This window comes from Rhinolophus sinicus, chromosome 5 (assembly GCF_057876585.1).
Source record: "Rhinolophus sinicus isolate RSI-liver-muscle chromosome 5, RSI-T2T, whole genome shotgun sequence".
Lineage (NCBI taxonomy): Eukaryota > Metazoa > Chordata > Mammalia > Chiroptera > Rhinolophidae > Rhinolophus > Rhinolophus sinicus.
Genome location: NC_142505.1, coordinates 12,706,378 through 12,728,698, shown reverse-complemented (window position 1 = coordinate 12,728,698; position 22,321 = coordinate 12,706,378). Strand labels below are relative to the sequence as shown.

At 44.8% G+C, this 22,321-nt stretch overlaps 1 protein-coding gene across 3 annotated transcripts in view; it reads left to right on the top strand.

Annotated features, from left to right (window-relative positions):
* Positions 1-2,143: 2,143 nt before the first annotated feature.
* MYRIP (myosin VIIA and Rab interacting protein) overlaps positions 2,144-22,321 on the top strand; it is a 224,954-nt gene continuing 204,776 nt past the window's right edge. Inside the window, exon 1 of one of the 3 annotated variants that reach the window (XM_019727577.3) lies at positions 2,144-2,662. The gene's annotated coding sequence lies outside the window, so the exon portion shown is untranslated. The remainder of the gene's footprint in view (positions 2,663-22,321) is intronic. The other 2 variants (XM_019727578.3, XM_019727576.3) reach the window with 2 other exon arrangements.

The following is a 22,321-nucleotide window of genomic DNA, read 5'->3' as shown; positions in this document are numbered from 1 at the left end:
GAACTGGAGCGCTTTCTCATTCATGATGTCTCCGGATTTCCATCTGTACTTTTCTTTCTGTATTTGACCTTGCCCAAATCATTGAACTATTCTGCATGTATTTGTCTTTCTTTTAAAATGTTTATAACTTAGGAATGATGTTAAGACCTTGTAAAGAGGAAGGTTTATGTATTAGGTCAGTTTTGCGAACACCTGCAAGATGTCAAATAACCTTTGAACCCAGCCCCCATTCTTGTCATGATACAGCTACTGTAGGGCCACATGTGGAAAGTAATCCTTCCCCCTTCTCCATTCAAACCTTTACGCTGCTGGCCTGACATGCAGCTGCAGAGACAGAGGTCTTCACAATGTCTGGACATAAATGGACACAAGTGTTTACAAGTGGCTTACTGTTGACCAACAGGAGGCACCTGTAGGAAAGCATTCATGGACTACCTGCAAACATTTGGGCAGATTTATTCCCACCACTGTGTTCATCTCACTATCCCTGTGCATCCCCAAACAATCAGAATACCCCAGGCCTGACCATCTGACTACTCAAGTCCTAGACAACTCAGGGGTAGAGCATGACGGAAGCAGGGAGAATGAGTTTTCTTGGGTGCAATGTGCACTCTGGGAAAGAGAGGACTTGCCTCATTCTTGGATCCTGACCAATGAGGAGAAGGTGATCGTAGCGCTGCCACGTGTCACTATGTGAAGTCAGTCAGTTTAACAATGAAGCCCACAGAGGAAAGCAGAGAGGGGAGGAGGAGGGAGGGAAGGGGAAGGGAGAGAGGAAGAGAAGAAGACGCTGAGACTCTAGTTCTACTTCTGACATCACTTGAACCTCTGAGTCCACATGTGCCTGAAGTTACAACTACCATTTTATATAACAAAAGGTAAAAATCGGAACCTTAGACAAATACATTTGGTTGTGTATATGTCGATTTTCTCTAGGAGGGTACACAAGAACATGAGAGCAATAGTTGTCTCCAGGGAGAAGAATTGAGTCTTGTTAACTATCTACCCATTTGCACTTTCTGAATTTCATAACACACCAATGCTACTCAAGCATAGATAAATACAATTAAAATTAAATGTAAATAAATGTAAACAAAACACAGACTTTCTTCCACTTTAACCAGTTTTGTGGATTATGAAATCCCTTTAAGAGAGGAACACAGATCTTTAGAGAAATCAACTCCTTTACCTTCCAAGTTTCCTTCTTAAAATCCCCCCCGTCCCCCGGACAGATCAGCAAACCAGCAAGCCATCCATTTCTACTGCGTAAATTTACACGGAGAGAGCAGGCTCCATCCACCGTCCTGAGAGAGGATCCCCAGGGCTTTAGGAATCACCAATGTAGCTCCACAAACGCTTTATTCTGATGGAGTGACTTCCACCCTGCAGTTAAAATTGACAGTGTGTTTTCACAGCAGAGTCGTTCGTGCTGAGGCAGTCTGTTTTAGGAAGATTCCAGGCCTTGTATATGATGGATGCAAACGCACGCTGAAGCCCCGGCCTGGAGGGGAACCTTTCAACTCCTATTTGCTTTTTCAGGACCTGGAGCACCTGGCAGGTGCCCGAATGCGTTCCTCACCTGCAGTAATCTTCCTGCGTCCTTCTGCCAGCGCGGGCTCACTAAACCGGCGGTGTGGAAGCCAAGGGGTTTGGGAGAATTGGGCGCGCAGTGGCCTGGGACAGCTCTTCGAGCCTAGCGCGAATGCAGTCCACGCGCGTTGAACGAATGAGTCGCTAGCACAGTAAATTCATGAGACTAAAGGGAATCTAGACCAGGGGGTGGGTCAGCACGGTGACTTTACGTACCCAGGGACTGACTGTGAAGTGGAGAGCTGTCTTTGGAGAAGCTCCACGCCGGCTCTTCGTGAGGCTCCAGATTCCCGCCCGCGAGCCAGGCGTTGGTAGAACCAGGCCGACCCGGGATCCCGCGACCCATCACTCCGCGGTCAGGGAGGGGCCGGGCCCCCGAGGTTTAGGGGCGAGGGACAGGAAAACCCTGACTCCAAAGCTGAGAATGACCTGAGGTCTCACCTGGGGGCTCCTGGGCCGCGGCCCCGACACCGCACTGCCGGGCTAAGGAGCGCCCAGGAGAGGGCGCGGGACCCCGCCCCGGGCGCGCGCAGCCCCAGCCCCGCCTCCTCCCGAGGCGCCCGCCCTCCCCGCGCGTGCGGCCCGCGCGCCGGGGTTGCTCCTGAGAAACCCGCGGGCAGGTACCCCTGCCCCAGCGCAGGCGCGATCGCGCGCAGTCCCGCCAGCCCGGCACCCCGCACGCGCCCCCGCCCCGCCTCCGCACGCGCCCGGGCCCCGGGCGCCTCTGATTGGCGGTCCGCCGGGCCAGCGTGTCGGCGGCGGCTGCGGCCAGGCTGGCCCTGGATGCCTGCGGCGCGGGCGCCTCCCTCTCAGCCGCTGCCGCCGCGGCGCTCCCGCCTCCTGCCGCCTCCCAGGCTCCCGCTGCGGCTGCGGTTCCGGCGGCCGAGCCCCGCGGCGTTGCGGCTCGGATCTGGCGCGCCGCACGACCCGCGCCCCTGTCTCGCAGCCCGCCGCCTCCTAATCCACGCGCCGCGCTGCGGCAGGTGCCCCAGGCGTCCTGAGACGCGGTGGCCTGAGCCCGGCCGTCATCGATGACCCGGGTCACGGACCTGCACCAGTCTGGCCACCCCGTGTGAGTACCGTCCCCTCCCCTCAGAAGGCTTTCCGCTGCTGTCCCTCTTACGTTGCAGCAACTTTGGGGATAGGTGTGTGGAGGTGTCTCTCACGTCCCCCGACACCCCGTGCGCGTCCTGAGCCAGGGTCGGGGGCTTGGCCAGTCCACGGCTGCGGAGGGGCACGGGGGTGGGGGCGTTGAACTTGCGTCGTCGCAGAGTGGGAACCGTGCCTTCCTCCGGCTGCCAGGGCCGAAGCTCGCCTCTGTGTTTCCCTCGCGGCTTTCGATCCCCACTAGCCACGTAGCTCTTGGGCACCGCGCACCTACTAAGCTACGGGCGCACCTGCCGGGCGCCTTGAACCATCGGGTAAGCGCCCCGAAGCAGCACAACGCGGTGGACTTGACTCTTTCGGACTCTTAATTTCTGTAAAATGGGGCTAATCAGGGACTCGCTCAAGGTCACAGCTGGTGCACGGAGTAAGAATCCGAGTCGATGGCGTCTGGCCGGTCCTCGGACTGCCTGGAGAGGGACGCGCTGTTGCGGGGAAGGACGGGGGTGGTCGCCTCAGCTCCATCCCAGCCTCTTCCTGATACTCCCTTCCCCCAAACTCCGCCTCATTTGGAGAGGTCGGGACCAGATCCCAAAGGACCGCGCGGGGGACCTTCGGAGCGAGCGCGGAGAGGAGCAATTCCGCGGTGGGAACCCCTGGACCTCAGACATTTGCAGTATCCCCTCCATTCCCCGTCACTTAATTTGCTAACGTCTGGGCAGAGTCAGGGGAATTTGCTAGGTGCCTGCTCCGTCTCCTTCTCCCAGATAAGCCCTGTCCCCGAGGATAAATATCCGAGACTCTACCTGCACATACCAGTTTGGGCTCAGGGACTTCCTAAGAGACGCGGGTACGTTCTGAGGTTGGCTTCCCCAACACTGGCTCTCATCAGCTCTTAAAACAATGCCTCGAGTCTGGCTTCATTTCTGCTCGCCCCTCCTCCCTACCCCTGGATCTGGATTTGTTAAACCCTTTCCCAGGGGAGGGTGGAGTCTGGTCCCAGAATGTGTAAATGTTGGCAGACGTGAATCTTTTACTCCAGATCCTTTGAGGCAGCTCCTGTGGGGCTGTGCGCGGTTGGAAGAACTTTGGGCTGGGGAGAGAATGTTCCCTCCCCTTTTGACATGTCACCCTGTCCCTCCAACTCAGCCTCCCTTGCCCCAACTCGGTGACGACTACTTAGATAGGTTTGTGATGTTTGACAAACATCTTTGAGCCTCGACTTTTTTTTCCTCAAATCTATAAAATGGAATAATCCCTGCCTTTTAGTCTTCCCAAGGCGATTATGGTTCAGGGGACATGTCAGATGTGCAAGTCGAAGGAAGATGGTCCAGAAGGAACTGAGCTGTTGGGAGAAATGGAGGTGATTCAAAGAATTTTTTACAGCAGCCTCGAGGATCCTATTCACAAATCTAAAAATCCTTCTTTCCAGAGAAATTTATTTTGGTAAAACTTTGAAAATACGACTCTCCATCTCCCTGTTGATGTTGCTTGCCTGGTCATGGCAATTGAAACTAACAGTGGTATAGACTGAATCCTGTTTCCTTTCTCCCTTCCAAGAGGCACAGAAGGAGAGTTCATCTGTGGCCTTAACCTTTGGAGCAGCTGATTCACATCCACCGAAATACCCCATAGAGAACTGAGCATCTCCCTGCTTTTGCCTTTCTGTTTATTATCGTGTTGGCAGACTTTTGTCTCAAAGGCAAGTTAAGGAGGGACAACTGACCAGACCTTGGTGAATTTGTTTTAATATCATATTGAAGTATGACATAATCACAGCAAATTGCATAGATCTGAAGTGTATTCTCAATGGATTTTCACAAACTGAACACACCTGTGGAACCAGTGCCCAGGTTAAGACCTATAATATCCCCAATCTCCCCATGAAGCTCCTACAGGCACCATCCCTCAAGGGTAACCATCATCCCGCTTAGTTTTGTCAGGCGAGTTTTAGTTTTATTATTATGATTTATTTTATCATTTTAGTTTCAAAGTGAAAATGAAACTGCTAGATGATTTTCTACCTCTTTTTTTTATGTATGTAAAGCAAAGGTAGTTATACCTAAGCCAGTCCAGAAAGTTAGAAGGAAGGATTTGGTCTTAAGATCTAGTTGGAGTCTGAACTGGTTGTACCATTTCCCCGCCCCCCACCGCCACACACACACCCCCTCATCATTGGTTCTTGTTCTTGAGTAATGTGAGCAGCTGGACCCCAGATATAACAGTGCTGACAGGGATAAATAGAGGCTGGTTTACTCATAGAGTGTATTTGAATAATACAAGTCTGAAATAGTGTGGTAATAAAATATAAATGAAGAAAATATATGAATGAATTCTTATTTGAGACATAAAAATGGAAATATTTTGAATTTCACAAGGTGAAAAATTTGGTGGATAATCCCAGAATTTCAAGGCTGAGTGACTTGTGAGCTGTTCCGGCTGTTGCCACATGGTGGCGCCACATTGGCGGGAGAACTGAAATACCCACCATTCTTTCCCAAGCCCTCCGGAAGGAATCCTAGGAATAAAATCCAACAGTTTGGGATCTCCAAAAGTGATGTCTATACACGGGGCTTTTTGCAGTGTCTGGCAGGCAAGCCTCCCTCTGCTGCCTGCCAAGTCCGTGGCTAGAATGCCCTCCCAGCTTTTTGTGGGTTGGGGCAGGTGGAGCTGAGACACTGTTGCTTTCTCTTTAATAACTTGGAGCTGTGGTATGTCCTTGGAATTTTAAAGAGGGTCAGTTGAGAAGCTAGCTTAAGTGTTTTATGGTTCTTTTGGTCTCATTTCACCCCAGAATCCCCCCGAGGTCTGAGAGACGGAGTTCTCTTTCCCGGGGCAGGTAGCTCTTTTCACGGAGCACTGTCCATGCTGAACTCAGAATACTAAACAAACCTGGGTGTAGCCCAACTGCTGCTGGAAGAAGGGCCCTATGCCTTCCACAGCGTGCGGACCAGGTCACCAGGAGAGCCCTCAGGAAGGTGGGGATGCTGTATCCGGCTGAGACAGCCTAGCAGACCCAGTAAGTGCCCTTCATCACCTTTTCCTCTGTCAGTGTGACTGAATGTTGTTTAGATGATTGGATTTGTGTGATGGCTGCGTGCCTCTGATTGCTACGAGTGTTGAGTATTTGCCATGTGCTGGACACTAAAAAAAAAAAAAAAAAAAAAAAATATATATATATATATATATATATATATATATATATATATATATATATATATATTCATTCATTTAGTCTTCCCTATAAGAGGAGGATGGCTTTCCCATTTTATAGATGAAGGAACTGGGCCTTGAAAATTAACCACTCTTTCTGAGTTTATACAATATGTGAGTAAGGTTTGAGAACCAAGTCTCTCAGACAGCTTCCCAGCTGAATTGTACCCTTCTGCAGGGGTAGAGAAGTCTTGCATAATTCTTTTGTCTTCCCTGACACCTAGCATAGCACTCTACATGTAGTAGCTACTTACGGCTAAGAGTGGGGATTGCCATAAATAGAAAATTGTGGGCTGAGCAGGAGGGAAGTTCAGACATGGAGGGATGAGAATTTGGGGTTGAGTCCATTCAACCTGTAACATTGGGACTGAGTGTGTGCCCATCGTGTGTAGTGTTCTTTTGTGTTGAAAATTTTATGGAAATGAAGGCCTCTCATTTATTTTTGTGATTTGCTTTTTTCACCTAATACTGCTTTTTGATATGTGTTGATAACATATGTTGATAATTATAGATGTACTATTTCTTTGATATACCAGAGTTCAAATATTCCCCATCGATGGACAAAAAAAATGGTTTTACCATTTGCTATTATAAACGGTACTGCAGGGAATATCCGTGGTAAGATCTTGTAGAAATAGACAAGAGTGTGTCTAGGGTGTATACCCCCTGAAGTTTCATATCTGGATATAGGATATGCTCGCATCAACACTTGTCTATTACTGCAACCTTACTAGGTTTTGCAAATTGCCCTCTGAAGTAGTTGTGCCATTTAACATTCTCACCAGCAATGTGTTGGAGTTCCTTGTATCCCCATATCCTCGACTGTGCCTCCTGCTAATTAGATACTTTGATTTTAGTTAATCTGATAAGCATGGAATGTATCGCACTGCTTTTTTACTTTGTATTTTCTTTAGAGATATTTAAAAGAAGTATCGATTTTCAAGTTTTCTTTTCTACGCGCTGCCATTTGTTACTAGGTAAAACTTTTAGGTCATTAAACTCATCTGAAATTTATAATTCTGTTTTGTGGGAGGCAGGAATCTAATTGTTTTCTGTATTTAAAACCATTGATCTTATTATCATTTAATGAATAATTAACTATTTTCTCCTTTATTTTGTTGCCATTTCTGTCTTGTACCAATTTCTGTTATATTTTTGGATGTTTCTTAACTCTGTTCTGTTCTCTTTGTAACTCCTCAGCTAATACCATTTTAATTTAATTATTAAAGCTTTATAATAAATCTTCTTTTCTTAGCCTTTTTCTTCAAAATTGTCATGGCTGTTCTTGACCCTTTAGGCTTCAACATGAATTTTAGGATCTAGCCGAATTATCCCCTCCCATGAAAAAATACTGTTATCAAAATTTGGTAAAACATCAAATAAAATTATTTATTTGTTTCTTTTTCTTCAAATACAGTGCTAATCAAACCTTTTAATTTCCCATTATTCACTGTGAAATTTTAGTCCCCATTTTACGTGGATTCACTTTAGGTGACTCTTCGTTCATACCAGCTATCCTTGAATAATACGGACCATATTTGTTTAAATTAAATTTATTAGGGTGACAATAGTAAAATTACATAGGTTTCAAGTGTGCATTTCTATAATACATCATCTATGTATCACATTGTATGTTCACCACACAGAGTCAGTTCTCCTTCCATTGCCATATAGTTGACCCTCTTTATCCTCTTCTACCATCCCTCCTCCCCCTTTACCCTCTGGTAACCACTAAACTATTGTCTGTGTCTAAGAGTTTTTGTTTTTTTGTTTATCTTGTTCTTTTGTTGCTTTCAGTTTTATATCCCACATATGAGTGAAGTCATATGGTTCTCGACTTTTTCTGTCTGACTTACTCACTTAGCATAACAGTCTCAAGATCCATCCATGTTGTCACAAATGGCACTATTTCATCTTTTCTTATGGCAGAGTAGTATTCTATTGTATATATGTACCACATCTTCTTTATCTAATCATCTGTTGAAGGACACTTTGGTTGTTTCCATGTCTTGGCCATAGTAAATAAAGCTGCAACGACCATCAGAGTACATATATCTTTATGGATAAATATTTTCAGATTTTTTTGGGTCTATACCCAGGAGAGGGATTGCTGGGTCATATGGTAATTCTGGTCTTAATTTTTTGAGGAACCTCCATACTGTTTTCCATAGCAGCTGTATCAATTAACATTCCCACCAACAGGGTATGAGGGCTTCCGAAAACTAAATTCTTTATGCAAACTTTTTACAAATTTCCCCCATTGGCTCACTACTCAGGGAAGTATAAACTGAAAGAGATACTTAGAAAAACCCCAACCAGTGAACCATATACTGTTGGTTGACTATTTTTCAGTATATGAATATATTTTTAAACACAGATGAGGTCATTGTTTTTACTCAGCAATATATGAGTGGTGTTAATGTCAACAATTATTCTTCTGTGTCATTTTTATCCTCCTAATAATCCATTTCATCTAGGTACCATAATTTATTCAACAAAATCATTATTTTAAAACATTATAACTTTACACTTTTTATTGTAACTTCATCCTTGTACACATTTTTATTTTCTTAGAATGAATTATCTTGTCAAAAGTACCTTTTTACAAATGTTTGATCCATGTTGCCAAATAACCCTCCAGGAAAGCTTATGCATTTGTTTTGCTATTGGTAGCGTATGAGTGTGCCAGGTCCCCAAGCCTTGCCAGTGATAAATGTGATTCTTCATCAACATTGTAAATTTCATAGGCAAAGGAAATAAACCAAGCTCTTGCTTTTTTACTTTTCTTTTCTAGTGAGTCAAAACATACCTTTGTGTTTATTGGCTCTTCATAGCAGACTTCACGATAGAATTTTCCAGAGAGTTGTTTCTTTTTTACTTCCTGTAAAAGAAATGCATCATCACTGGGTGTTTTTGAGAGAACTATCACTTTGTTTTACAGAGCTTATATTCATATGTTTAACTGTTAAGTATCATTCCATCGTATGAAAATACAATATTTTATTAATCTGTTCCTCCATGATGGACTTTAGATGGCTTCTGTTTTTTTTTCTTTTTGGCTATTTCATAGATGTGTTCAGTAAACATCTTTGAAATATATTTATGCACATGCAAAAGAAATTGTTGAGACTGTATGCCCAGCAGTGGAATTGCAGGGTTCCATTTTATGTAACCTTACAATTTGACCACCTGCTGCCAAATTGCTGTCCCAAAGTGGCTATACTCACATAAACTTCCGGAGTAGTGTATATGGATAGTATTGGTTACATTAAGGAAACAATAATACTAGAGAAGGAAGAACAAAGGTGTTAAAGGAAAAAGTATATATGTGTATGTTTGTGTCTATATATAAATATCCTAAAGTTCATTGAAAAAGCTTAGAGGTTTTTGACCTTTACCTTTAGACTCTTGTGTCATATAGGTGGTTTTAGATAAGTACATAAATCATAAACATCATACAAATGTTTACTTAGCTTAGGAGAATTGGTAAGCGTTCAAGTAAAAACAAGGTCAGCTATTTTGTGGTGCCTGCAATCAGGGCAGCCGGCAGGAGGAGGTGAGCGCCTGTTGAGGAGAAACAGAAAAGCGCCTTGGCCCAGCTCTGTGCCTCCTGTCCCAGGGCATAGGTCCCACCATTGCACAATTGTTCCTTTTTATCATCTCTTCTTTCAAAATTTAGAAGACCTTGCTTGGGGTAACTGAAGTAATTAATAGTGGACCTAAACACCCTCATGCATTTATTGTGATCAGTTGCTAGTGACAGCAAGACCAGAACAGCATGAAACTGCCAGAAGGTTATTGGGGAAAAGGCTGAAAGATGGACTTTGTTGAGGGACGGGCTGGGTGCTTTACCGAGAGGAACCTCACCCGCTTCCACATTACTCTGAGAATCAATTCTGCATTTGTGTAAGGAGAATAAAAAGAGCTCTCTGTGAAACTGCCTGATGCTGTTTGAAAACTGGTTTTGGTTTTGTATTCAGCCATGTGTTATTTCCCCCCATTACCTTTCCCTAGGTACTTATGAGTTAAATTTTGTGTGTACGTTTATATATCATCAGCTGGGGAAAGAAAGACACTCTATGGAAAGTTCTTTTGTGGCTTTTTGTGATTTACAGCGTCATGCCACTGATGTGACATATGCCATCTGCAGCACGGATGTTCAGATCCATTCTGTGGGCTGATAACTTAATCTCACTGAGCAGATACTTGGGAAAAAGAAAGCAAAACATGCGAGCAAGGGCAGGTGCCTGGAGGACAGAGGTGCCTGTGGCCTCAGGATCTAGTGTAGCTATTTGCCAAAGTCCCGAACAGACACTGACTCGTGGTTCAGAAAACTATGTCATTGCATATGGTTCTCCCTTTTTGATCTGAAATGTGACCATCTCTAGGCTTGGATGCCTGGATATCACTGGAGAAAAGGAAATAACCCAAGCCTCTGTGTTTTTCTTCTGGAGGTGGCCCAGCCTGCATCAGCAGTGCTTCCAACCCCAGACCTCTTCCTCATCTCTTGAGACCGTTATCTCAAGCATCGTTTTACTTTTACCTCTGTAGCTTCAGCCTCAGAACATATGGCAGGTGCTGTTTTTGTGTTCGTGTTATACAAATGCGCCTTTGTTGTTTCGCTGTTTTTGAAAAGCAATTTGTTGATCACTAGGGACTTTGATTTACTAGGATGACATGTAATCAGAGTATTCGAGATTAGTTTCTGTCTTTTATGGCTAATTAGTAGAAAAATAAAAAAATAATGCCGTTTTAATTGAATCCTTGTTTAAAGTCTTTTAGAAATCCGCCAGTGGATTTTTTAGCTCTGCGGTCGGGTGAATGTTGGGTGCCTCTCCCAGGACTGCAGGTTTTGCCGTCCGGCCCCTGAGTGACCCAGTTCCCCAGCTGTCCCTTCGTGCTCCCAGTTCTGAATCCTTCCTCCCATAGCTTCCGGGTACCTGATGTTTGCTTTTCCCACTCCCTCCACACCCTCTTACTGCCTCAGTTTCCCTCCCTTCAGACTGCTGCTGACGGAGGTAGGTGATGAAATGCTGATATTTCCCTCTTCTCTTCTATATGTGATGCAAAAGCAACAAGGAGCAGGAGAAACAAAAAGCCAAACACCATTTTTGGCAAATCTGGGAGGTGGTTAGAATTGTTTCTCGAAGAAAGGTGGAGGGCTGCCAGACGGGAGATGAAGTGGGGAACATGGGAGGAGGCACAGAGATGTGTTCTGGGTGTTCAGTCAAGACCACGTCTCGGGAAGCTGAGGCTTCTAAGTCAGAGTGGGGTGAGGAAGGTGGCTGGCACTTCCTGCGGCCCCAGCTCAGGGCCCTCCCTCTTCCGCTCTTGATCCATCTCACCAGAGTGGTTACAGGCTCTTCTTGGACATTCTAAAGAAAATGTGTGATTAAAAAGTCTAATTCTTGGAAGTCAGGACCTAATTTTAGTTAAAGCAATGCCCCTGATGAGTCTGCACGGATAAGATGGGTTCAGCAGTGGGTGTGTTGTCATCTCTGGCAATTTTACTCATTCAGGTGATTTCACTATTTAGCTGTTGCCCTCCCTTCACACCTATGCCTGAAAATGTGTCTCAAGGGCCTTAATATTCTCAGCCTTAGACCTAGTCATTACATTTCTGGGAATCTAGCCTAAGGAGGAGAAAAAAATCCTTAATGTGGAAAAACCCATTATGCACAAAGATATTTATCTTAGTTCTCTATGAAATAGTCCACAGTTGGAATCAAGCCAGATGTACACACTAAGAGAAGGTCGATAAGTATACACACTTGATGCAACATAATGTAATCATCAGGAGCGATGCTTAAAAGGGATCGTACTAATGTGGAAATATGCTGGTAGTCAAGTATTTAGTGCAAAAGGATGCATACTCGTATAGCTGTGTATCCTAGGATGAAAACAAGCCAGCACCTATCAAGAGTGGGAGAAATGAGACAAATGAAGCAAGTGTCAGCACTGGGTGTGTTTGTTGGATGGTGTCAGATGATTCTTTTCTTTTATGACATTATCACATCTTTCCAGTTTTTTCCAATGGGAATTTGGGGCGGGGGTGGGGGGTACTGAAAACCACACAAAAACTCTAAAGGAAAATCTCAGAAGAATAAGAGGGGGTAGAGAGCTGTGAGAGGCTTCTTCTGATGAGCTTCTATGTGGGTTGTACCCCTTTGGTAACTGTTTTGCAGAATTGAGAGTCCCCTAAAAAAGAGATAGCAGAGATGGAACAGGGAAGGTGCCCTGGCTGGGAGGTTTCCCTACCCCTGTCTGTGAACGTTCAGAGCAAGGCCACACGGTGCTTTGTTTCTGGGTTCTCCTGTGTTGGGCGTCTCTCCAAGTACAAGTAGGCCCTCAAGCTGTGTTTGTTGACTTTAGGATACATGGGCGGAGACTGTGGCAAATTCCACTGGCCACGTTATGCTTTCAGGGTGTTCCCTTTGGCTTCTGAGGAAAAAAATAGGAAGAAAAATTTGCTTTTCATTTCTCTCCAGTTTGAATTAAATATCCATGGGCACTGCTACTCAACACTAAGCTACCTTCTCAGCCTTCTGTCGTCGCTCTCACATTGCCGAACCACTTCATTTAAAATAAAGCTGAAGCTACTTTGGTTAGTTTACGCTTTAGAGTACCGTAATCTTATCTATAGAATTCTGTAACACGCCTTGAATTATCCTCGAAGTAGCTAACTTTAATTAAAGTGTGTGTCTCTGAACCTCCTGCTGGTGGAAGATGGATTACTAAACCCCCACTCCCCAACCCCCATGGGTCAGGGTCACGTTAAAGAACATTAAATCATTTCCCTCCTGCCATAGTATTGAATGGGAGCGTGCTCTCCTCTCTCTCTCTCTCTCTCTCTCTCTCTCTCTCTCGCTCGCTCTTTCATTGCCTAGAACAACTTCACTCCTCTTTTTTATCTACTTAATTAGATATTATCTAGGATCAAATCTCTTTATAACGTCATTGTTTCTATAGCTTTGAGTATGACCACAGTTTGAAAGGCTTCCCTGAACACAATATCTTATTGTAAGTTTTTCTATTTGAAACGATTTTTTCCTTTTGAAAATGTACACTCCAGTCTAGTTCAAACATTTATTTCAACTTTCAATATATTGAGGCTTCAAAACAAGAAAGAAAGAAACCTATTTATTGTACTCGGGCCTTTGGTCTTTGAGGAAACCACAGCACTAAAAAGGATCAGATCAGAGAGGTGTTTTGAAAATCATCTGGCCCAGAGGTAGAAAGCCGGCCATTCCACCATTTCATCAGATGATGTGGTACATTGGTGAGATTCGTGAATTCCATCGACATGAGTCCGTGGCCAAACTTCTTTTGCTATAAAATGAGTTTCTTGGTCAGTCACAACATTGTGGGGGAACGATGACAGTGAATGAACGATTCTGTAAGTGATGGATAAAGGTGCAGGTCGGAGCAGTGCAGGCAGCGATGGCAAATCTGTATGTGTCTATTCCAGGGAGGAATCATCACCCCCTCTATGACAAAAGGGGTCTAGTGTAATCACTCTGCCACCACCAGGTTTGTAGACTGGTTTCCTCCCCTCCACATCCAGGGGAGAGGCTCTGAGTGGGTGTCTGCTGTGGGGAAGATGGGCCCTCAGCAGTGGTGATAGATTAGGACTGAAAAGAGGAAGTCAGTGAGATTGGACCCATGTGCAGCCATGTTGTTGGGCCCGTGGGGCCATGTTGCTGGACCCTGCTGCCATGGCCATTTTGTACAAGAGCTCACTGAATAAGCACTGGGGAAGAGGCTGCCTGGCCTCCCCAGGTATCTTCTTGTTCACTTGATTATTGAGAGCTTCCACATAGATACTCGAATCTCATCACGCTGTGCTCCTCTGAGAGGTCCATCATTTGCATATCTCTTTCCCAGCCCTCCTTGTTACTGACCTCCCAGTCCTGTTCCTTCCCATCCTGCCTTACTGTTAGCTCCTGCCCATGGATTGACGTAGCTCCATTCTTCCTGATATCTCTCAGTCCAGACAACATGGAAAACCAATTTACTGCTCGAAATTCTGCCTATCAGAGGCTTACCCTTCATGACTATCCTTCAGAGCCCCGTACCCCCCACGTAGGGCTATATTGCTACAGCTGACCACTTCTGGTTGGTGTTAATGATATGTCACAGAATCATCCACAAGTCAGGCCTGACATTTTTCCTCTTATGTTGGTTGATCATCCAGAACTTCCGATGAGGACATAAGTGTGGACTGAGGGAGAGGACGTAAAGCAACAGACATCGGAGATGCAGGAGTCTGACGCCTTCCCGTGCAACTCACACCATGTGGAACTGCTTGAGCCTGATTGCTTATATACCATTTGCACGGGACAGTGGAAGCCTCCTGCACACACCTAGCCTAACAAGAGGCTCAAAGTTGGGTTCTTCTGGTCACATGGTCATTAGATGTTCCATAGTCAGGCATTCAGCACCAGGGCCTGATAGCAAGCATGAACTGTTTCTCAAAAGAAGAGTTTTCTGTAGACAGGACATGGCTGTGTTCCAGCACCCTTAGAAGCCATTGAAGTGTTCCACCTGGAAGGTCCCAAAGGTCCTGTGCATATCTCTGTTTGCTATGGACACTTTGATATAATTGGATCTGTCAGGTCATGCAGAAACCAAGGCACACAGCACCTGCACTGCTGCCTCAAATGGCTCCAGAGCCTTCTCTTGCTCTGAGCCCCACTCAGCACTTACAGTGTACTTGGTATTATAAATGGCTGAGAGCAGCAGATGTGCATGTTTCTATGTGTCATCTCCCAAATCCAAAGAAGCCTGTCAAGATTCACGCTTCTTTATTTACTGAAAGGCTGCATGTTGATGATAATTATAATAATAACAATAATAAAACAACAGCCCTAGACGTCTTAGGGCAATTTATTAGAGAAACAGCAGACTAAACTGAGGTTGGGACCAGGGCTGTGGCTGGAGTGGCAGGCTGCTCGCTCTGGGCCTGGGGAAGGCGTTGCTGCCCTGGTGGGAGCAGGTCGCACTTAGGGCTCAGATGTTTGCTCTTGGAACACTTGGCTTGAAATTCATGGGAGCTGGTGTAGAGTTAGACGTCTTATCACACGTTTGAAAAGTACTCCTCATTTGGGAATTTACTATTACCATAGTTTCATTTCCTCTTCTTTAAGATTGTGATCTATATTTCGGTGTCTTCCTTTAACTTGTTGAGGCTATAATTGGGGTCGTTTTCTTTTCTATGTAAATATAGACTATCTCTCTGAGTTTCAAAGTTATATATTGAGTTTTAGGCACTTGGTAGGCATTTTGGATGATCTTATTTGGCAAAGAAGAGTTGGCCCTGTCTTAGCAACAGTATTTGTGGCAGGACTTGGTGAAATTGGGCAGGAGTTCTTTTTAATAGCCTGCTTCTAAATCAGTCCATCAACAAATAAATGCCACCAGCTCATGAGTAACTAACTGAGTGAGGGCAGAGGTTGGAGGGATCCCGGGGTGCTACGGGAATTGTCACCCACATTTCTTCTAAGCCCAGACACTCTGCTCCAACCAGACCTTTGCTGGTCAGCCCTACTGAAAAGACACCCTGTAACATTAGGTCCATTATACGGACAACCTCCCCCCCAAAAAAATATCCCTACTTCCAATAGTCACCTGAATCTGAACAGATTTAAAAGCTTCAATCAGATTTAAATTAAGTTCACTGCAACATAAGAGAACTCTTCTGCAAGCCATAGAATGAATCTAGAACATGCAGGTCAAACATAATAAGTTCTGTGCATTCTAAAGGGTGTACTAGAAAATGAAAGTGTATGGATAGTTTGAAAAATTTTGTTTCGAAACATGTAAAATGGACTGCAACTAGCACAGAAGTTGAGAGGGTTCCTTTCTGCACAATTTAGCACTTTTTCTTCTTCTTGAAGGCAAATCTATAAAAAGTGTTATTCCCAATTAGTTCTGTCGCGTCCCTAAAAGCATTGCTAACTTTTTACACCAAAGAGGGAGGCATCATGAATTTTAAGAATTTACTGCTCTGTGGTAGGAAGGAGTTGGGAAAAGAAAGGGCAGAAGTAGGTCACACATACCAGAGATGCTCAGGCCACTCAAACACACATGGGAATAATTTCCAAAGAAGGCAATGAATCATTCTTGAGTATTCATTCTTCCCGTTCTGTGACTCTGTGAGAGCATTTTTTGTTCTATGGACTGGGGTTTCCAGGCGGGAATTCCCACCCATTCTCAGGAATTTTTTTCTCTTTCCCGTTCACGAATCCCGAGATATAAACTGTTTTCTGTTTTCCACGATGAATCGTTTCCACAAAGTGATGGCTGATACTACCAACCACCTGGGTTCAAGGAGCCGATTTTCCCAATTTCCTGACCAACTTTTCTCAGGGAATGGAAAAAGATTCCCAAGAACGGGCAGGAATTCCTGCCTGGAAACCCTAGTGATAAATAAGAAAAATGTACAAGAGATACATTGTGAATAGTACCTTTATTTCCCATTGTGGATATTACTGGGTTCAAGAAGCCAATTTTCCCAATTTCCTGACCAACTTTTCTCAGGATTCAGGAATGTGAAAGCGAAAAACATTCACGAGAACGGGCAGGAATTCCTGCCCAGAAACCCTACTATGGACACGTTTCTAGGATGTAGAGGGAGCTGTGTTTCTAAAGACAAACCACAGCATTGAAGTAGGAGCTGAAGGAAAGCACAAGGGACCTGGAATGATTTACTACAACTTGCTTCACTTCTTTCCACGGCTTCACTGACCGTCCCAATCCTAAGTAGACTTCAGCACCCCTTTACCAAAGGCCGGTAGGAGAAGGAAGAAGATTTTCCCAGGGTGCTTTGGGTGGTCAGAAGATGGGTAAGACAGACAAAACCACATCTCTACTCGTCATTTACTTCTGAATCTAAATACTAAAGCCATCAAAATAGCTATATTTTTGTGAAGTGTTTTTAATGGATCGTCCATTTGAAAAATCGTGCCAGGGTCACACTGGTGAGAGGTTTTGTCTCGTGCACCGAATGTGGTGACGGGCCGTGGGAGACAGAGGTCCAGCCTGTCCCATGTGGAAATAGTAGTGGATCTGGGAGCGGCAGGCACGCCATGGTGCTCGGCCTGATAACCTGTAAGTTATAAATGGGAACTTCTAAGTTGTCTCTTCGTCATTTGTTGGTTAGTGGGAAGACGTAGGACAGTCCACTTAAGAGTGTTTGTTCTCGGCAATCCCTGGACCTCAGCTGAGCATGGCATCTGACTCACAGGAGAGTGTGTTCCGCAGGGCAGAGAAGGTGACTCTCCCACCGGTAGGACTGAGCTGTGAGGCATGGAAGGACGAAGCCTAGGGCACAAAGAGAAGAAAGCCTGACCCTTTGACTCAAGAAGTGTGGAGAAGAGAGGAGAGAGACAGGCGGGGAGAAGGCAGAGTTCAGGGGTGTGTGAGCTAACGCGCCTCTTCTTGGAGCAGGACGTCAAGGGCTATGAGTATGTGCCTTACGGTGGTCGACGGAGTAGAACATTCAGCAGAAGGTGCCGGGGGCTGGAGAACACAGTCAGGGAGACTGGTTTTGGGGGGAAGTTGCAGTCCTCTCTGGGAAACCCTACGTAACCACATCCATGGTGGCTCAAGAATGACTGGAGCAGTGGCTGGGGACTTGTCTGTCAATGTCAAGCTGGGCCCCGCAGCTTGTGCATGGAATGCAGGGATCCAGGGGTTCCCATGTGCCCAGGGGAGTAAAGGATGAACCGCTCTGTGGACAGCTGGACTGCTGAAGCCCGGGGCCCAGAAGGGGAGGCTGACAACCAGGAGCCCGAGGTTAGGAGACCTCAGTGGGGTCACGGCCTGCAGCAGGGTGTGCCGTTTAGGACAAAGGATAACGAAGACTGGTGACTCTTTGATACGGTCCAGACCCCAGCCCAGCCCTGTGAGGCAGAGCCCAGCCTAGAAGCAGACAGAAAGGCATCGCAGGGCTTCCGCTGTGTCCAGAGACTCAGAAAACAAAGCTAGGGGATTGAAGACATTGCTCTAATCCAAGCAATGAATTAGAATACACTAGAAGGACTCCGTGTGTGCCAGTCGCCCTGTTGCTCGCTCATTGCCACGCGAGCAGGAAAGCCTGCCCCTAGTGCCAGATGCAATCGTGGGAAGGAGGAGCGAGAGGGAGGGAGTGGCCCCTTGAGAAGTTGAACTTTAAACTGCTTGAACGTTTTCCAGGAGGAAAGAGTTTTTAATCAGAGAATAAATAGGCAGGTTTGAGTCATTTTCTCTCCTTCCTTCTCATCTTAGAGCTCTCGCATGGCCCCCCACAGTGGCTTCCACTTACCTGCCTCTGTCCTTCTTCACCTCGCCATCTCCCCCCCACTACCTGAGTAATCCTGGAAAAGCACAAATATCGTGTCTCCAGTTACTCACCTGTCTAGGACCCTGCAGTGGCTCCCAGGGGCCTCAGGTGAAGCCCAAGTTCTTTTTTAAATTAAATGTATTGGGGTGACATTGGTGAGTAAAATTATATAGTCTTCAAGTGTACAATTCTGTAATACATCACCTGTATATTGCATTGTGTGTTCACCACCCAAAGTCAAATCTCCTTCCATCACCATATATTTGAGCCCCTTTACCCTCTCCTACCCCCTTACCCTCTGGCAACTACTTCATAGCCTCTGTCCACAACCCTGCTGCAGACCTGTTGAGCAACATGCACGTCCTAAGGGTGTGCTCTGCCCTCAGCCTGGACACCTGGACAACCTTGCCCGTCCTTAGGGCCCTGGCCCAGGCATCACCAGCTCCTGGACACCTCCCCATCTCTCCTCGAGCCCATTTCAGGTAGCCCTTACCACACTGGGCCTGGTTGTCCTTTACAGCAAGCTGTCCCAGCCGCTCCTCAGGGAAGGTATGTGTGGCTAGGAGAACCCTGTGAGGTTTGCATGCTAAAACCCTAGGCTCTGCAGCTGTTATTTGCTTATACTGTAGCTGTGGTGTTTACATATAATTGATATTTCTAAGTGAGTGCCTGATGATGGTTTGCTCTCTTTGGAAGGTAAACATTCTCCTTTTCTCTCCACTCTTAGTTGTCTTAATCCCTTTATTTTGAGAGCGAATGGGACAGTGAATTTTAGCCTACCATGTTTGATCACAAATTCGGAATTGATGAAGTGTGAATTAGTGAGTTTTTAATGTATAGTTTTTCATAGTCCTATGATCTCCACTCTAATTACGTGGTCTGGTTCCAAATGCAGCCAACTGCCAACTCTTGATACTTTTATTATAGACAGAAGAAATGTACCAGACTTTTGTGTAGTAGAGGGAGCAAAAAGCATCATTACCCAGGTGATAATGAAGAGAAAATTCTCAGTGCGCAGAAGAGCTGTGCATTTTTACTGAGTGTTCATTAGCTGTTTTCTGTGCAGGGAATCAACAGGAAATCACCCAAAGGATAGAAAGCAGACAGAGAGGCATCACAGGGCTTCCGCTGTGTCCAGAGACTCAGAAAACAAAACTAGGGGATTGAAGACATTGCTCTAATTCAAGATGGCAGAGGAACGCACTGGGCTCTAATACAGATACTGGGGTTTTTTGTGTGTGTTTGTTTCCTGTAAGTACAGTCATTGCAGATAAAGCCAGGAAATGTAATCAAGGTTTCTAAAGCAAGTCATTTATTTGCCAATGAGGTGTAATGTGTATTTGTGTCTCTATTAGTCAGAATTCTCCAGAAAAACAAAACCAATAGGATGTGTGTATGTATATAAGTACATCTATATGTGTGAAATAAAGATATTTCTTAAAAGGAATTTTTAAGAAATGACTATGATTATATAGGCTGACAAATCCCAAGAAATGCGGCTGGAGATCCAGGAGAGCCAATGGCGTAGGTCCAGGGTAAAGGCCAGCAGGCTTGAGACCCAGGAAGAGCTGATGTTTCAGTTTGAGTCCAGAGGCAGGAAAAAGCCAATGTCCCAAGTTGAACACATCACACAGAATTCTCTCTTACTTGGGGAACCGTCAGCCCCTTTGTTCTATTCAGGTCCTCAACTGATTATTAGATGATGCCTACCCATATTAGGGGAGCAATATGCTTTATTCATTCTGCCGATTCAGATATGAATGTCATCCAGAAACCCTCACAGACACATCCAGAATAATGTATGACCAAATGTCTAGGAACCCCATGGTCCAGTCAGGTTGACACATACAATTAACCATCACAGTGTCGAAGTGATTTCCGAGCCCAGAGTCTCTGTAGTGATTCCAGCCCCTCCTGCCCCCTCTCACAGTGCCAGTAGTGAAGACCCCCTTGTGAACTCTGCCGGGCATGCCTGGGCATGTGGAGAGGCACAGAGCAAGAGTCCAGCAGGTTTCATAACTTTCTGTTTAGAGCAGAGTTTCTCAGCCTTGGCAATTGACATTTTGGACCAGACAATTCTTTGTTGTGGGGGTCTGATCTGGGCATCACAGGACATTTAGCAGCAACCCTTGGCATTTACCTACTAGATGCCCATAGCATGTTCCCAGCTGTAATGACTAAAAACTTCTCCAGACATTGCTAAATGTTCCCTGGGAGGCAATATAGCCTTGGTTGAGAACCACTGGTTTAAACTCCCACTGCCTTGTCCAGGCCCCATATTCCTGCTAACTGCCTCCACTTTGTGCTTAGGGTGTGTTTGGGTGCCTATCTAATACCATCCCAAGACTTCCTGCCACCAGACACTGCCAGCAGAGGCCACAGAAGCATCTCCCCCACCTTTACCAATCCTTACTTCTGAAGAAGTTTCCACTATGATCTGACAGGTAGGATATGCAATCCAATCTCATATGGATGGAGGTATTAAGATCTCTTAACCAATTTTCAACTTGCAGACCTGCTCTCATTTGCCAGAAATAAAATCATGGTGTTGCTTCTGTTTAATGGAGGAAATTTTGCCTAAAATAGCATGAGCCTGTAGCCTCCCTGAAGTGTCAGAAGGGTCAGTGGTTCAGAAGGAGGTCACTGGGGCTATAGGAGCTGGTGCCCAGCAGTCTTAGGCTGACGGCATCTAGACTATCGGAAGCCATGTTTTTCTTTATCAGGAATGTCTTAATTTCTCCTTCTTCTTTCTTTTTTTTTCTTAAATTAGTTTCAGATGTACAAAAAAATGTAATAGATATTTACTCTCCTCACAAAGTGATAACCCCTTCCTCCAATCTACTATCCCTCTGACATCGTATATAGCTTTTACAATTCCATTGACTCTATTCCCTATGCTATATTTCACATCCTGTGCCTGTATATATATTTAATTATAGTTGACATTCTTTATTATTCACCTTCAGCCTCAGGTGTGCACTGCAGTGGTCAGGCATCTACACTGTCCCTGAGGTGGTCTCCCTAATATGACAAGTGTCCATCGGATACCCTACAAAATCTTTACAACATTCTTGATTATATGTGGAGTCTCCTTCATATTTGAAGGATAACTTCTCTGGATATAGAATTCTTAAATGATAGTTCTTTCCTTCTAGTTCTTTGAATATGTCATTCTTCTATCTTGTGGTTTCCATGATTCCTGATGAGAAGTCAGCAATTAATCCTATTGAGGATTCCTCATATGTGATAAGTCATTTTCTCTTGTTGTTTTCAAGATTCTGTCTTTTTCTTTGACTTTTGACAATTTGACTAGGATGTACCTAGGAAACAGGCTTGGAGAGATTCAGTTATTTACCCCAGGTTGCAAATCTAGTTATTCAAATAAACATTGGTCTCATTCCATCAATGCTCAGCTTACTGTTGACACACTGCCTCCAAGTAGCATAATTTACTGCAATCTACCCAAAAAACTCAAATGTCATCTAAACCATATCTTAGATTATATTAAGTATAATCTTTACTTCCAAAAGCAAATGTCAATTTCGTATCATATCTACTTGGTGGGCTATCCTAAGGAATGTGAAGCGGCATCTTTTTGAATTTATCCTATCTAGAGTTCGTTGAGCTTCTTGAATGAGCATATAACGTTTTTTGTCAAATTTGGGAAGTTATCCATTATAATTTATTCAGATATTTTTCTATTTCTTATTCTCACTACAGTTTTTCTGGCATGCTTAATAGTGTTCCAGAAGTCTTTGAAACTCACTTCATTTTTCTTTCTGTACTTCAGACTGGATAATCTCAATTTCAAACACTTTCAAAATTTATCTTCAAATTGCCTGATTCTTTCTTCTGTCAATTCACATATGCTGTTGAGTCTTTCTAGTGATTTGTAAATTTGCAGTTATTGCACTTTTCAAGTCTAGTATTTATGTTTGGTTCTTTTTCATGATTTCTGTCTAGTTATCGATATTCTCTGATGAAACACCACCATTCTCATACTTTCCCTTAATTCTTTAGACGTGATTTCCTTTAGTATTAGGTCAGTGCAAAAGGAATTGTGGTTTAAAAGGTTAAAAATAATTGCACAAA